This window comes from Enhydra lutris, unplaced genomic scaffold, assembly GCF_002288905.1.
Source record: "Enhydra lutris kenyoni isolate GAN:26980312 unplaced genomic scaffold, ASM228890v2 scaffoldscaffold85, whole genome shotgun sequence".
Classification (NCBI taxonomy): Eukaryota; Metazoa; Chordata; class Mammalia; order Carnivora; family Mustelidae; genus Enhydra; species Enhydra lutris.
The window spans coordinates 8,286,408-8,302,658 of NW_019154169.1; positions in this window are offsets into that span (position 1 = coordinate 8,286,408).

Consider the following 16,251-nt stretch of genomic DNA (forward strand, 5'->3'; position numbering starts at 1 on the left):
TCCAAGCCCCTTCTCCAGCCTGGCTGGAGGTTTACTCCAGGAAAGGCTGGACCTTGGGTCCCTGGGCTGGCAGGCCTGAAGCAGGGATGAGAGAGGGCGCGTGTGCCAAAGAAGCCTAAGTGAGAGCCCCAGGCAGGCAACTGAAGGATTCTATCAGGAAATTGAGCAGCATGAGAGAAAGAAAAGAGAATGGGTTGTTCAGACACATTAAACCCTCATCTTTCCCACTCAGTAGCAGCTAATACCTAAAACTGATTAACAAAAGCATAGACTTTGGAAATATGGAAGTGAATTTCAAAACAAGAGGATGGGAAGTAGTTGACTCTTGGAGTAGACTGGAAATACGCGGTGAGGGTGCGATGGGCATGCTTTTGTTTTGCTCTACACTATACGTATACACGTAACAGGACAGTGTTGAATGGAAGCACCTTGTTTCTGACCGTAGGGAAAAACCAATGAATATTTTATCACAAGGTGTCTGTTAGATGTTCATTTTCGTACACATCCCTTCTCAAACTGGGAGAGTTTTGTTTCATTCGTAGCTTATCGAGAGTCCTCATGAATTGTATCGAGTTTTGCCAAATACATAAAAAGCAACTACTGACACGATCTTTTGGTTTCTTAAGATACTGAATTATTTTGATTAATTTTAGAATGTCATACCAGCCTTGAATCCTAGGTTAGGCCCCACCTGGTCATGATGTATTATCCTTTATATATACTGCTGAATTCCATTTGCTAATTGTGGGTTTGTGGTGGAGGGAAGGTTTGGAGATTTTTATGTGTATGCTTAAAGATTTTTATTTATTTATTTATTTGACAGAGATCACAAAAAGTAGGCAGAGAGGCAGGCAGAGAAAGAGGAGGAAGCAGGCTCCCCACCGAGCAGGGATCCCCATTCAGGGCTCAGTCCCAGGACCCTGGGATCATGACCCGAGCCAAAGGCAGAGGCTTTAACCCACTGAGCCACCCAGGTGCCCCTGTGTCTATGCTTATTACTGATTTTGGTCTATGATTTTTTTCCTCATAATATCTTTCTCAGATTTTAGTATCAGTGTTAAGTTGAAATGGGTAATGTTCCTTCTTTCTCTATTTTCTGAAAGGGATATTGGTGTCGTATTATTTCTTTCTTAAATCTTGGGTCCAGTTGACATTAAAGTCATCTGAACCTGGAGTTTTCTTTGTGGGAAAGATTTATAGTTTCAAGGATGATATATGCCTCCAATTTGAATTTTTATATTACAGCAGAGAAATGAAAATGAAATTTAAAAGAGAAAAGTTCCATTTTTAGAGAACATAAAATACTAGGAATAAATTTAACAAAACACACACCTGAAAATTACACAATTTTGCTGTGAAAAGCTAGAGAATGCCTAAATAAATGGAAAGATGTGCCATAATCATGGCTGAGTTTAGAAATCCATCTTCCTCAAATTGAACTGTATGTTTAATGGAAGTGAACTGAAATCCCAACAGGCACTTCAGAAATTGCTCGGTTGATTATAAACATGTGGACATGCAAAGGACTTAGAATACTTCAGGGTATATTAAAAGAGAACAAAGCTGGGGGATTTATACTACCGGAATTCAAGCTAATTTACTCTGAAGCTAAAATCAAGGCAATGTGGTATTGGTATAATGATAAATTGATAAGCGGAACAAAATAGAGGATCGAGAAATAGACCTATATTCATATAGTCATTTAATTGTCCTTAAAAACTCCAAGGCAGTTCAATGCAAGAAAGGACAGAGCTTTCAAAAAATGGTGCTGAAACAATGGGATAAACTTGGGAAAATTAACCTCAACCTATATCTAACTCCATCCCCCCAAATTAAATTGAGGTGAATCAAAGACATAAAAGAACTATGAAGTTTCTAAAATTAAATATGGTAGAATATCCTTACGACCTTGGAGCAAGCAAAAAGCCCTAACTTAAAATATATATATATCAATTGAACTTCCCAAAAATGAAAAATTTAGCATCAAAAGATACCATTAGGACAGCAAAAATTAAGTTATGGGCTAACACAAAATATTTATAATACATACAACCAAAAAGGGCTTCTCTTTAGCATATTTAAAGAACTCAAACAACTTAATAGGATGAAAATCAAAACCAAAAAATGGGCAAAAGATATGAACAGACAATTCACAGAAGATAGACAAATGGCCAAAAAAACACCAAAAGAAAAAGAAAAAAGTTCACATCATGAGTATTTAAACCATATTACTTTGGGTAAGCTATGGCGATGCAGATCAAGAGAGAGTGAGTGGAGAATTTTACAATTTATTATACTCACAGTTCCCAGGGGAGAACACAGCATGCCACATGGGGTCACTCTGGGGAAGTGCCAGTGTCACACACAAGGCCACAGGAGAGAAGAGAACAGTGGGCAAGCACTTTTATTGCTTTTTCTGTGGGAAGAAATGAAAGAGGCAAAGAAAGGTAAGCAGGCTTAGGACTGTGACTTTGAATAATTTCAGCAGGCTCTGGGGAAGAGGGGCTGTCCCTGGTTGGTACCTGGTGCTGGGGCAATTAGGGTGCATGTACAGTGTCCTGGAGTGTGACTGCCCAAAGAGAGAGGTAGTTAGGGTGTGCACTTAACCAGCAGCTCAAGAAGAGCAACTGACTGACTTCTAGCCAGGGTCTAAAAGCATTTGGGGATTACCCATTTGTAAGAATGGTATTATCATGAGCCCTCAAGTCACCAAGAAAAACACAAAGCAATCACAATAGTAAGTACAACGAATCTACCAGAATGATTAAAATGTGAAAGACAGACGATGTCAAATGTTAACAAGGCTGTGGAGAAACTGGAACTGTCACTTATCACTTCTGAGAGTATAAGCTGGCACAACTACTATATAAAACAATTTGGCATTTCTTGTAAAATTAAACACAGATCTATACTATGATCTAGTAATTTCACTCTTGGGCATCTGTGCGAGAGAATTAGAAATATATACCTACAGGAAACTTGTTCAGGAATGTTAACAGCAATTTTACACGTAAGCACAACTCAATTAAAAAAAGACCACCCCCCACCCCCAAGTCCTTGAAGCCATAAGCAACCACTAATCTACTTTCATCTCTGAATTTCCCTATTCTGGAATTTCATCTGAATGTGATCATAGAACGTGTGTGGTCTTTTGTGACTGGGTTACGTTATGTTATGTTATGTTTGTTTGTTTGTTTGTTTTCACTTAGCTGAATGTTTTTCAAGGTTCATCCCAGTTATAGTGTAGATCACTACCTCATTCCTTGTGTTTGATTCACTGTATTTGATTGCAAGGACTGCCGTGACAAAGTACCACAGGGTGGTGGCTTCAACAACAGAAAGGTGATTCCTCGTATTTGTACAGGCTCAATGTCCAACATGAATGTGTCAGCAGGGTTGTTTCTTCTCCCTGTGTCTTCACATGGTCTTCCTTCTGTATGGGCAAGCCTGTGTCCTAATCTTTTTATTTCTTTTTTTTTTTTTTAGGATTTTATTTATTTATTTGACAGAGATCACAAGTAGGCAGAGAGGCAGGCAGAGAGAGAGGAAGGGAAGCAGGCTCCCCGCTGAGCAGAGAGCCTGATTCAGGGCTCCATCCCAGGAGCCTGAGACCATGACCTGAGCCAAAGGCAGAGGCTTAACCCACTGAGCCACCCAGGTGCCCCCTAATCTCTCTCTCTTTTTTTTAAAGAGTTTATTTATTTATTTGACAGATCACAAGTAGGCAGAGGCAGGCAGAGAGAGAGGAGGAAGCAGGCTCCCTGCTGAGCAGAGAGCCCGATGCGGGGCTTGATCCCAGGATGCTGGGATCATAACCTGAGCTGAAGGCAGAGGCTTTAACCCACTGAGCCACCCAGGCGCCCCAGCCCCCAATCTCTTTTTATAAAGACACTAGTCATTGCACTAGGGCCCACATTCATGACTTCACTAAACCTTAATTACTTCTTTCAAGACCCAATCTCCAAATCACCTTCTGAGGTACTCGGTGCTAGGAGTTCAATATATGAATTTTGGGGCGACAAATTCATCCCACAACAGCCACATTTTGCTTCTCCACCTGTTGATGGACATACACTTACTTCCACATTTTGGCTATTGTGGATAATGCTGTTGTAAAAATCCATTTACAAGTTTAACTATCTTTTGGCGGGGGCGGGGGGTGTGGGGTGGGTAATTCGAACTCTAGTTTGGTTGGTCTGGTTTGTTCACAGTTTAAGCCTCCTGCTCAGAGAACCAACGGGCCAGCTGATGGTGAGGGAAGACAGTGTCCCCAGTCTTCCAGAGTCATGGGTTTGCAGGGCTCCCCCAGCCCAAAGCTATTCTCTGCCTTTGTGCCTAGGAGGAAAAAAGGAAAGAGGCTCTTTGGGTGGGGGAGTGAGAGGCAGCTACGGGATAATTTTATTGTAAAGCCCAGGGTCTGTTCTTCACAGCAGGTAGTAATCACATAAAGTTTTTTTTTTTTTATTTGACAGACAGAGATCACAAATAGGCAGAGAGGCAGGCAGAGGTGGGGGGGTTGCGAAGCAGGCTCCCTGCTGAGCAGAGAGCCTGATGTGGTGCTTGATCCCAGGACCCTAGGATCATGACCTGAGCCGAAGGCAGAGGCTTAATCCACTGAGCCACCCAGGCGCCCCTACATAAAGTTTTATTATAAACTTATAATAAATGAGAGAATTATATATTATTCTTACTTTTGGGGTTTTTTTTTCCTTAAAATTTTTAACCAAAACAAAACAAACAAAACAAAAAAACCAAAACGAAACAAAAACAGCAGGAAAGAAAAATACAAGAAGCAAATGAGCCAGAAACCTGGGTTCAGATCAGAAGGGACCAGGGAGATGAGAACCAGGCTGTTACTGGTGGAACAGTAACACTCTGGCTGGCCCCAGGGCTCTCTCCAGGGATCTTGGGAGAATGGCAACAAGCCCTAGAAGGAAAGACAAAGGTAGGAAGATAGCAGTCCCCAGACTAGCAGCAGTACCATTCCTCTGGTGGCCACCATGGGCAGTCAACTGGGTTGAAAATATTAGAGGCCCCTATGTCTAGAGGCCTGGTCTCCAAAGCATGGGCCCATGGGGGTCAGACAAAGGGAGGAAGTGGGAAGGGAAGGCACAGAAGGGCTGTGAGTTCCACCAGAGTCCTTCCCTGGGACCATGGGGATCCAGGGGATAAGGGGAAACAGGACTCTTCCCTGTTTGTCAGTCGATTGGTTTCTTTAGGAGGCTTTCCAACTGGTCCCTGATACCTACAAACTTGTGCCCGATGTCCCTTTCTTGATGGCCAGCACATTGGGGAAAAGCTGATATATCATACTCATAATGTGTGGTCATTAATGTCCACCTTGGTCATTACCACCTTTCCATGTTGTTCGGCCACTATCTTCTCTAGCCTTGGCCCGAGAGAAAAAAACTGCAGGGGCCACACCACTATGCATGGAAACCCACAAGCACTGGTGTCTCACTGTTGACAACTCCGTCTTGAAAGTCAGGTCCACCCGGATGTTAAAAGTCACTGTGGAGACTCTGGTGGGTGTATATTGTTCATGTCAGGCCTCCAGGACTGTACTGTGGGTTCTGCAGAGCCCCGGAGGTAAGGGGTGCCCACCTCATCAGGAGAAGTCTTTGAGCCATCTTCCTACAGTGTGAGTGGAGAGCTGCACAGATCGGCCCTCCCCACCCATCAAAGGTACTTCTCCATTTACAAGTTTTTGTCTGAACATGTTTTTTATTTCTCTTGGGTACACACCCAGAAGTGGAATTGCTGGGTGATATGGGAACACTATGTTTAATCATTTAAGGAACCACTAGCCTGTTAACCCATGTAACTGCACCATTTTACACTCCCACCAGCAGTGTCTGAGAATTCCAATTTCTCTGCTTCACCAACACCTATTATCTCTCTCTCTCTTTTTTTAAAGATTTTATTTATTTATTTGCCAGAGAGAGAGAGAGAGATCACAAGTAGGCAGAGAGGCAGGCAGAGAAAGGGGGGGAAGCAGGCTCCCCGCTGAGCAGAGAGCCCGATGCAGGGGTCCATCCCAGGACCTTGAGATCATGACCTGAGCCAAAGGCAGAGGCTTAACCCACTGAGCCACCCAGGCACCCCTATTATCTCTTTTTTTAAATTCTAGTCACCTTAATGGGTATGAAATTGTAACTCAGTGTGATTTCGATTTGCGTTTCCCTGCTGGTTAATAATGTTGACCATCTTTTCAAGTGCTTGCTGGCCATTTGTATATTGCCTTGGTGGAATAGTCATTTAGAATCTTTGCCAAATTGTAATTACTTATATTTATATATTTTTATATACTTTCATATATATTTATTTATATAATTTATAAATTTATATGATTTGTGTAATTTTTTTAAGGATTTTATTTATTTATTTGACAGAGAGAATGAGATCACAAGTAGGCAGAGAGACAGGCAGAGAGAGAGGAGGAAGCAGGCTCCCCGCTGAGCAGAGAGCCCGACACGGGGCTCGATCCCAGGACCCCAGGATCATGACCTGAGCTGAAGGCAGAGGCTCCAACCCACTGAGCCACCCAGGTGCCCCTGATTTGTGTAATTTAAATATATTATATATATTATATATTTATATATAAAATATAAATAAATGTATTTATTTATATTTTGATTTTTGAATTATAAGCATTTTTTTCTGTATCCTAGGTATAAATTCTTTATCAGATATATGATTTGCAAATATTTTCTCCCATTCTGTGAGTTGTCCTTCCCTTGTTTCCAAGTTTTGGGGATTATGAATAGAGCTTCTACAAACATTACTGTACAGGTTTTGGTATGAACATAAGTTTTCATTTCTTTAGGGTAAATACCTCGGAGTGGAATTTCTAAGTCATATGTACATTTAACCCTATGAGAAACTGCTAAGAAGGGACGTTTGAAATGGTGCAGTAAGGATCTCAGTAAATCTCCCTCAGATAAAAAAAAAAAAAGCAAAAAAATTTACCATTTTAGAACACTATAAATTAACTGAATTTACATGACAAACTAAAAAGCATTTATTGAAGAAACACTACTGAACTTCACTAAGAGCGGTGGAATTTGTGACATTCTACCTTGGGTCACTCTCATTCGTTCTCAACCAACACTAGCAAGTACAGAAACTGTGAGGTCTGGTAGTCATCAGAGGGGACTCACCTGATTTGAAACTCTGGAAAAGGTCTGTCCTCAGGGCATTATTGAAAACAATAGCAAGGGGTGTCACTCTGAATATCAGCATCACATCCGCCTAGGGCTATGAAACTGGTTGGGAGAACTGGAAAATAAGACAGGGACAGGGGACTTTGAAAAGTTCTGACAAGGATGCCGGGATGGTGCAATCGGGGGTTGGGCTGCTGACTCTTGGTTTCATCTCAGGTCATGAACCCAGGATTGTGAGATCAAGCACTGATGTTGGGCTCCATCCTGGGAGTGGACCCTGCTTAAGATTCTCTCTCTCTCTCTCTTCCCATCTGCCCTTCCCCCCTTCTCTAGTATATGGACTGGAATTTTAAAAAGAATTTTTAATAAGCATCTAATGATTTTAATCAGTATACCAAATTCATAAACAAGAAGATAAACCCCAGATCTTCCTTGGAGATGCCAAATACATTGTTGCTTAACAAATACAAGTTAGATATTAAAAAACACAACAAAACACGAGGCATATAGAAAAATAGCAAAATAGCAGACATAAAATGAACCGTATCAGTAGACAGAAATAGGGCGAAAAAAATGGAAAAAGATACATCATATGAAGACTGGCCAGAAGAGAGAAGAGGTGGTCACATTAATATCAGATAAAATATGTTTTTAAAAAGTTATTAGAGAAAAAGGACATTATTTAATAATAAAAGGGTAATTTCCTCAAGAAAATATAACAATTATGAATATGTATGCCCCTAACAACAGAACCCACAGTTATACAAAATAAAAACTGACAAAATTGAATGGAGATATAGACAATTCATTCATAGAAGTTGGAAAGTTAAGCAATATACTCTCAATAATTGATATAACAATCCAGCAGAAAATCAGCAGGAATACAGAAAACTTAAATAATACTAGCAAACAATTTGACTAAGCTGACATTTATTGAACACTCTACCAAGAGAAGAATACACACTCTTTTCAAGGTAGCATGCCCTATTATTCTCTCCAGGCAAAGTAATATGCTAGACCATAAAGCATCTTAATAAATTTTAAAAAAAATGAAATCATGCTAAGTATGTTCTCTGACTACAATGGAAATAAATCAGAAATCAATAATTAAGGAAATGTTGGATCCAAAAATATTTTAATCAACACATTTCTAAATACTCTAGGACTCAAAAAAATTATGAGAAATTAGAAAGTATTTTGAACTGAAGGAGAATAAAAACAAAGCCTATCAAAATGTATGGGATGCAGTTAAGGATGTTTTTAGTGGGAAATTCATATCTTACATACATGCCTATGGTACCATAAAAGAATTAAGATCTAAAATCATTTGGAAGAATTCACCAGTGAGGCTGTTTGATCCCAAGCTTTTCTTTGTTGGAAGGTACTGGAATGCTGATTCAATCTCCTTTCTAGTTCTAAGTATATTTAGATTTTCTATTTCTTCATGATTCAGTCTTATGAGGTTGTGTTTCTAGCGATTTGTCCATTTCATCTAGGCTATCCAGTTTGCTGGCACAAATTGTTCATAGTACTCTCCTATAAACTTGGTAATATTACTTCTTTCATTTCTTTTTTAAAATTTTTATTTATTTTTTAAATTATTTTTTAATTTAAATTTTAGGTAGTTAATATACAGAGCAATATTGGTTTCTGGAGTAGAATTTGGTGGTTCATTACTTACATACAACACCCAGTGCTCATCATATTATACCTATATATGTATACACACATACATACATACACACCATATCTTCTTTATCCATTCATCAGTCAATGCACACTTAGGTTCTCTCCATAGTTTGGCTATTGTTGATAATGCCGCTATAAAATCAGGGTGCATGTATCCCTTCAAATTTGTATTTTAATTTTTGTATTTCAGATAAACAATGAGTAAGTTTTACTATAAGAATGTCCCTATTCTGGGGTGCCTGGGTGGCTCAGTGGGTTAAAGCCTCTGCCTTCGGCTCAGGTCATGATCCCAGGGTCCTGGGATCAAGCCCCGCATTGGGCTCTCTGCTTAGCAAGGGAGCCTGCTTTCTCCTCTCTCTCTCTCTGCCTGCCTCTCTGCCTACTTGTGATCTCTGTCTGCCAAATAAATAAATAAAATCTTTTAAAAAATGTCCCTATACTTATAAGTACTTATAAGAATGTACTATATTGAAAATTTTTATCATATACTAGAAAGTTATTTTAATTATGTTCATTAGCCATTTGTTTTTGATGCAGTGTTCAATGATTCATTAGTTGCATATAACACCCAGTGCTCATCACATCACATGCCCTCCTTAATACTCATTACCAGGTACCCCATCCCTCTATGCCCCTCTCCTCTGTAACCCTCAGTAGGTTTCCCAGAGTCGAGAGTCTCTCATGGTTTGTCTCCCTCTCTGATTTCTTCCCGCTCAATTTTCCCTCCCTTCCCCTGTGGTCCTCTGCGCTATTTTTTATATTCAACCTATGAGTGAAACCATATGATAATTGTCTTTCTCTGCTTATTTCACTTAGCATAATCCCCTCCAGTTCCATCCATGTCAATGCAAAAGGTAGTTACTCATCCTTTGATGCTGAGTAATATTCCATTGTATATATGAACCACATCTTTATCCATTCATCCCTTGAAGGACATCTCAGCTCCTTCCACAGTTTGGTTATTGTGGACATTGCTGCTATGAACATAGAGGTTCATGTGCCCCTTCTTTTCACTACATCTGTATCTTTGAGGTAAATACCCAGTAGTGCAATTACTGGGTCATGGGGTAGCTCTATTTTTAACATCTTGAGGAAACTCCATACTGTTTTCCAGAGTTCTATTTTTAACATTCTGAGGAACCTCCATCTCTTTCATTTCTAATGTAGTTATTTGAGTCTTCTCTCCTTTTAGTCAGCCTACCTAATGATTTGTCAATGTGTTGATCTTTTTGGAGAAACAACTTCATTAATTTCCTCTACTGTTTACTTAATTGTCCCTACTGTTTTTCTATCCTCTATTTTATTTCTCTACTCTGATCTTTATTGTTTCTTTCCTTCTAGTACCTATGGGTTTAGTTCTTCTCTTCTAGTTCTTTCAGGTGTGAGGTTCAGTTGTTGATTTGAAATCTTTTTAATATAGACATTTACTGTCTACTCTTATTATTGCTTCTGCTGCATCTCACAAGTTTTGGTAGTTAGTGCTTTTGTTTTCATTTGTCTCAAGATATTAGATACTAGAAAATTAGATATATTAGAAAATCCTAATTTTGGGTGCCTGGATGGCTCAGTTGAGTGACTGCCTTTGGCTCAGGTCATGATCCTGGAGTCCCAGGATCAAGTCCCACACTGGGCTCCCTGCTCAGCTGGGAGTCTGCTTTACCTTCTGATCCTCCCCCCTCTCATGTTCTCTCTAATAAATAATAAATAAAATATTTTTAAAAAGATATTTTCTAATTTCCCTTGTGATTTCTTCAACTCATTAGTTAAGAGTGTATTGATTAATTTCCACATATTTGTTGATTTTCGTTTTCCTTATGCCATTGAATTCTAGTTTCAATCTTTTAAAATTTTTAATACTTGTTCTGTGGCTTAACATATGGTCTATCATGATGAATATCCCATGTGCACTTGAGGAAAATGTTTTCTATTGTTGGATGGTATATATGGCAGGTTCAACGGTTCTATAGTATTGCTCAAGTCCTCTATTTTCAAATTGATCATCAGTCTGGTTGTCTGTATATTATTGAAAGTAGGGTACCGAAGTCTCTCCCTTCAATTCTGTCAGCATTTGCTTCATATATTTCAGAGCTCTGATGTTTGCCACATTTATGTTTGTAACTGATATATCTTCTTGGTATATTGACCTCATTATCATTATATTATATAATGTCCCTCTTTGTTTCTTGTAACAGTTTTTAATTTAGTCAATTTTGTGTATTAGTCAATTTTGTGTATTAGCCATTCCTTCTCTATCTTGGTAATTATTCACAATATCTTTCCCAATCATTTCATTTTTAAACTATAAGTCTGGGATCTAAAGTGAGTCTCTTGTAGACATCATATAATTGGATTCTGTTTTGTTTTATATCCATTCTGCCAATCTACATCTTTTGGTTGGGGAGTTTAATCCCTTTACATTTAAAGCAATTACTGATAATGATTTATTTTTGCTATTTTGTTGTTTCCTATATCTTATTGTCTCTCATTTTCTCCACTATTGCCTTCCTTGGTGTTAGTTTTTTTTTTTTTTTTTTTTTGACAGAGAGAGAGAGAGAGAGAGATCACAAGTAGGCAGAGAGGCAGGCAGAGAGGCAGGCAGAGAGAGAGAGAGAGGGAAGCAGGCTCCCCGTCGAGCAGAGAGCCCGATGCGGGGCTCGATCCCAGGACTCTGAGATCATGACCTGAGCCGAAGGCAGAGGCTTTAATCCACTGAGCCACCCAGGCGCCCCTAGTTTGTTTTATATAGTGACAAATTTTGATTCTCTTCTCATTCACTATATATGTTTTTCAAGTTTTTATCTAAATTCCAGGGGCGCCTGGGTGGCTCAGTGGGTTAAGCCTCTGCCTTCAGCCCAGATCGTGATCTCAGAGTCCTGGGATTGAGCCCCGCATCCGGCTCTCTGCTCAGCAGGAAGCTGGCTTCCCCCTCTCTCTCTGCCTGCCTCTCTGCCTACTTGTGATCTCTCTGTCAAATAAATAAACTAATTAAAATCTTTAAAAAAATAAATTCCAGTTACCATACAGCATAATATTAGTTTCAGGTGTAGAATTTAGTGATTCATCACTTAGGTACAACACCTGGTGCTCATCACAAGTGCCCTCCTATTAACCCATCACCTATTTGCACCGGGGCCATACTAATCTTCTTTGTATTGTTCCAATTTTAGAATGTGTGCTGCTGAAGCGAGCACTCTTTCACTATATATTTCAAGTTATTTTCTTAGTAGATTCTCTGAAGCATACCATATACATCTTTTTAAATTTTTATTTAGTTTAGAGAGAATGAGAGAGCAAGCACGAGTAGGGACGGAGGAGCAGAGGGAAAGGGAAAGGGAGAAGCAGATTCCCTGATGAGCAGGAAGCCCGATGTGGGACTTGATCCAGGACCCTTGGATCATGACCTGAGCTGAAGGCAGACACCTGACTGAACCGCCCAGGTGCCCCACATACCATATACATCTTAATGTAGAATTGACTTTGGGGTTATAGCAACTTAATTCCACTGATGTATATGTTACTCCTATGTAGTTTCATTCCATCCTCCCACTTTCTGCACTCTTATTGTTATACATATCCATGTATAAATCCTGAGATCAAAATACACCTCAAAGATTGATCTTAAAAACTAGCCCTTCCAGAATTAAATTGGATCAGACTACTGAGCAATTTACACCTCCAAGAAATTGTTGAAAACAGCAGAGCAAACAGCAGGAAATCAGTGGAGCCTAATGGGCTGGAAATAATACAAATGAGGCAGATTGCTTCACAGAGTGTTCAGGGGAAAAGATAGCTGGAGACTAATCCAGTTTTTAGGAAGAAAAAGGAACAAGAACAAAAATATGAAGATAATATTTTATCAAGTAGAGAATATCAGTAAAGAGATAGAAATAATAAAAATAACCAAATGGCAATTCTGGAGTTGAAGAATGCCATAACTAACATTTAAAAAAAAATCACAAGAGGTAACCAGTAGATTTCAATTGGCAGAAGAATCAGAAAGGTAGGTAGAAGTAGAAGATAGGTAAACAGATATTATACAATCTGAAAAACAGAGAAAATAGAATGAAGGGAAATGGACAGAGACTCAGACAAATTTGGAACATCTTTAGGTGCATCAACATACATTTAATGAGAAAATGAGGAAGAGAGAAAAAAATGAAGAGGAAAAATATTTAAAGAAATAATGGCTAAATGTAGTTTGTGAAGTGAAAATAAGTACTTTTAAAAACACCTTTTTCTGTTTTCCTCACAGTATTAAAATATCGAAGAAGTTAAAAAAAAAAAGGAAGAAAAAATGGCTAAAACCATCCCCAGTTTTTTCAAGAATTTTATTTATGAGAAAGAGGGAAAGAGAGGAGGGACAGGCAGACACTGCACTGAGCATGAAGCCCAACACAAGGGCTTGATCTCAGGATCCCAAGACCATGACCTGAGCCAAAATCAAGAGTGTTGGACGCATAACCAATGGGGCCACCCAAGGCACCCCAAACCATCCCCAATTTTTTGACAAGCATTAATCTATACATACCAGAAGCTCAACAAACTCCCAGCAGGATCCGTGCAGACACCCACAAAGAGATACATAAAGGTAAAAATGCTGAAAGTCAAAGACAAGAATATCTTGAGAGCAGCAAGAGGAAATCAATGTATCACAAAGGTACCTCAATAAGATTAACAGCTTGCTTCTCATTAGAAACAATGGAGGACATAAGGCAGTGGGAAACATATTCAAATTGTTCAAGATGAAAACTCTACCAACCAATCTTATGACCAGCAAGATTATCTTTCAAAATGATGGTAGGGGTGCCTGGGTGGCTCAGTCGGTTAAGCATCAGTTAAGCGTCCAACTCTTAATTTTGGCTCAGGTCATGATCTTGGGGTTGTGAGATCAAGTCCCGTGTTGGGCTCCATGCTGGGTGTGAAGTCCACGTAAGATTCTCTCTCTCGGGGCGCCTGGGTGGCTCTGTGGGTTAGGCCTCTGCCTTCAGCTCAGGTCATGATCTTAGGGTCCTGGGATCAAGCCCCACATTGGGCTCTCTGCTCAGCGGAGAGCCTGTTCCCTTCCCCTCTCTCTCTGCCTGCCTTTCTGCCTATTTGTGACCTCTGTCTGTCAAACAAATAAAATATTTTTTAAAAAATTAAAAAAAAAAAAGATTCTCTCTCTCTCTCTCTCTGTTCCTCCCCAACACCTCTCCCCCAAAAGGTGGTAAAATATACATTCCCAGAAAATAGAAACCGAGAGTTCATTCCTACCTGGCTTACCTTAAAAAGAAATACTGAAGAATGTTCTTCATGTTGAAATGAAGTAATTCTGGACAGAAATTCAAAATCAAAACAAAAGTAGTAACAGTACAGTATAAAAGTACAGTGTAAAAAGTACAGTATATAATACAGTATAGCTTCATATTTCTTCCTAGGAGATTTAAAAAGTTGTATGGAAAAAATATTTATGTAATCATGCCATTGGCCTTAAAATATATAGTAATTATTAGCTCAGGCCCCAGTTGTGTATGATGAAATAGCTATTCTATGGTTTTGGTTATTATTTTTAATTGAGAGGAACTATTTGCTTTAACATTGCCCTCAGCCTTGAATTTTCCTATACTGTTTCAAATAAAATCAGTTCCTTTGGAGAGAGCTTCAGAGCTCTTTTCTTACAGACTGCTATTCCCTCTGGGCAAAATCTCTGAACAACTATTCTGGGCATTGTGCTTCTCATCCTGCTTCTCTCAGTGTAGAATCTGTCTAAAATGTGACCTGAGATGAGGACAGTCAGGTCCCATTATTCTGAGCTTACTGTGCTTGAGTAGAGTACCCCACCTATGTAGGGTAGGGGCTGGTGGCAGAAGTCCCTAAGTACTCAACTATACTCATCAGGCATTTAGCCTCTTCAACTGAGTTGGTAAGGATGAGAAACACTTGCATTCTCTCCCTCCCTCTGAGATACAGCAACACTTGATCAAGACCTGGAGGGAGAGGGAGCCCCATCTTCTTGGTCACACCTACCTATAATGAAGCTTCTATCAAGGGGAGCTCCAGAGTGGAGGAGGGAACAGGCCATATTTTAAAGGCCAGACTCCTGATGTTCTTGCCAAGTTTCAGTAAATTTTTTTTGGAAGAATATTTCACTTGCTATATGACCTTAGGATATGTTTCATATTGTAAATATTTAGTTGTGGGATTTCAAATGTTATTTTTCAGCTTTACTTCTTTTACTTGGGAATGGGTCTGCAGAGATATCTTTTTACTCTATGATCTGGAAGTGGAACACAATGTCTTAGATCACAGAGATGACATACAACAATCAAAAACCAATACCAAAAAAAAAAAAAAAAAAAAAAAAAAAAAAAAAAAAAAAAAAAAAAAAAAAAAAAAAAAAAAAAAAAAAAAAACAATACCAAAAACCAAAAATCAAAAATAAACAAATAACCTCCAAAACAAAACAAAACAGCACACCCTGGGGAGGGGAGATAATCTGATTTCCAGAGTTACCACACTTACTAGATTCAAATGGCCAACTGAAGCAACAACACCAAAATCAAAAGGTATACAAAGAAATAGGAAAGTGTGGAGCATTCAAAGAAAATACAAATTAATCAATGAAACTGTCCCTGAAAAAGAACTAATGGCAGATATACTAGGCAAAGACCTTAAAACAACTGCCTTAAAGATGCTCGAAAACTAAAGGAAAATGTGGAGAAAGTCAGGAAAATAATGCACAAACAAAATGGACATATCAATAAAGAGTGGAAATCTAAAAAAGAAAAATTCTGGACCTGAAAAGTACTGAAATGAAAGATTCACTAGAGGGATCCAAAGGCAGCAGAAGAAAGCCTCCAGGAACTTGAATATAGAACAATGAAAATTAGTGAGTATGAGGAACAGAAAGAAAAAATATTAGGGAAAAGCAAACAGCCTAAAGGACTTCTGGGATATCATCAAGGTAGCCAATATATGCATCATGCGGGTCCAAGGAGAAAAGGTGTGGGGGAAGGCAAAAAAAATCTGAAGAAATTATTGGAAGAAATAATGCTGAAAATGTCCCCAAAATTTTTTTTTAATTTTATTTATTTGACAGAGAGAGAGATCACAAGTAGATAGAGAGATAGGCAGAGAGAGAGGGGGAAGCAGGATCCCTGCTGAGCAGAGAGCTTAATGTGGGGCTCGATCCCAGGACCCTGGGATCATGACCTGAGCCGAAGGCAGAGGCTTTAACCCACTGAGCCACCCAGGTGCCCCAAAATGTCCCAAATTTGATTAAAGATGTAAACATGCACATCCAAAAAGCACACCAACCTTTATATAAAATGAAGTCAGGGTGCCTGGGTGGCTCAGTAGGTTAAGCCTCCGCCTTCGGCTCAGGTCATGATCTCAGGGTCCTGGGATCGAGTCCCACAGT